Source organism: Atta colombica, unplaced genomic scaffold (assembly GCF_001594045.1).
Source record: "Atta colombica isolate Treedump-2 unplaced genomic scaffold, Acol1.0 scaffold85, whole genome shotgun sequence".
NCBI lineage: Eukaryota > Metazoa > Arthropoda > Insecta > Hymenoptera > Formicidae > Atta > Atta colombica.
Window position 1 is genome coordinate 543,223 of NW_017259578.1, and position 2,135 is coordinate 545,357.

General features: G+C 23.9%; 1 pseudogene; it reads left to right on the forward strand.

Annotated features, from left to right (window-relative positions):
• Positions 1 to 214: 214 nt before the first annotated feature.
• On the forward strand, positions 215 to 1,922 carry LOC108693037 (annotated as a pseudogene).
• Positions 1,923 to 2,135: the final 213 nt, after the last annotated feature.

Consider the following 2,135-nt stretch of genomic DNA (forward strand, 5'->3'; position numbering starts at 1 on the left):
TATTTTGTATTTTCCTTGTATTTTTGATAATTTCAAAGATTGGATCCAATAGGACTTAGCATTAGATGTTTAAATACTTTATAGTGATCTGCCTTTGTAAATTATAAATCCAGAGAAAGTAAAGAAAAATATCGCAGTGATAATTATTTGATTATTGTTCATAACAAAATTTTTATATTTTACTAAAGGAAAATAACAAAAATGCCACTTTGCAATCGACTGTTATAATAAAAGCTATAGAAAAACTGAGGAGCAAATCAATGAACAAAATGTCAAAATTCATCGGTAAATACTATATAACCAATACAATAAAATGTTTTATTTTGAATAAATAAAGATCCAATATAAAAGTTTTACTGTTTGAATACATTTTTTTGTTTCAAATATAATATAGTAATAATTCCACACATATATGTTACATAATTTTATTCTATATATTTACATGCCATGATATTTTTTTTAATGTATGCTATTGTTTACTACTGAAATTTATATTATAATAAAATTTATATAATAAATCAATTTTATTTCATTATTAGATTTCCAAAACAAAAAACTAATGATTAGAACTATGGGTCTTCATATAGAATCATTACCCAAATCTCCACATTTATGTTCATTGCATCTTTTAAAAAGTTGTTTTGATCGTAGCTCCCTGTTGCAAACAAGATTAAAAGGAAACGTCATTCCGATTGTAAAAATAATTTCATTATTTGAAGTCTTAGATTTTAATTAATCTAAATATTAATGATATTCTGGTTTCTAATGATATTCTAATTAACAGATTTTTCTATAGAAGAATCTTATATAATATATCAGTCTTATTTATGCATTGATATATGCAATATATCAATGTTCTGTTTAAAAAATACTTTATTATTCTGTTTAAAAATATGTTATTATTGTATCTACTTGATAAGTAATATTAATATAAAAAATTTTAGATACAGCATTTATGATAAGTTGTATGAATAAATACATTAAAATCAATTTTATATTTATAGCTAAATATCTCAGAAGGTGATACAATTATATTAGTTATAAATTCAATTATGGAATTAGTAGACAATGATGACTGTGAGTACTTTTTTTGAGCATCCTATTTTACCACGTTATAATTGATTACCACTCATAGAGACCGTTGCCTATAGGGGCTTTCCATCGTTTAAATGTTGTGAGTGGCTGGTAATCAACTGCAGTGTAGTCAAATGGACTCTTGCATTAACATGATAATAAATATTATATTCACAGACAAATACTTTATAAGAGAATAATGAAGTTATAGAAATTAATAAAACTATAGATGAAATATCAATAGACATTTCAAAATCAAATGATACGTCTGTGGAAATTTCAAAATCTATTTTGAGCGACGAATTATTAGTAAATATTTCAGTTATATTCACATATAAATATATAAATACAATGAAGATATGCCTGTGTTATGTTATATTTTGTGATTGTTTATAAAATAATAAATTTTACTCTTGATATTTATAAAAATGTGAAAAAATTTGATAGAATACTTTAATATCTTGTATGGTAATAAATAAAATTTTAAATTTTATGTACAATTAATAGTTGAAGTCGGAACTAACACAAACGCTTACAAATACAAATGCTTACACGTCGCAAAAAAAAAGGTAATAGTGAAGATGATAATGTAATTCTAAAAAGAAGAAAACATTGTTCCATTTATGTTTGTACTAAAAAGCAACAGGATACATGGATTACATTTAGAAAAATATTTTTGCGCAAAATAATATGTAATCAAAAAGCATATTATAAATGATTGGTGCGAACACTAAAGCAAAGAAACAAATGTCAAGAAAAACGAATTACACACTTTAATATGATATTTAAAGAACTCAAGCAGAAAAATTTAATAGCAGATGAACATACAGAAATATTAGAATCAATTGGTAAGTGTAATGTAGACTTGTTGAAGCGTTTCACAGCAAAAAATAATAACAAAACAAATGAAAAAAAGAAATATTTTTCTAAACAATATTCCTCTGAGCTTCGAAAATTTGTTTAACATTATTACTCACCTAAAGCGTATGATGTACGTAATTTCAATTTATGTCTTCCACATCCAAAATCTCTAACGAAATGGTACAAATCAGTTAATGCAA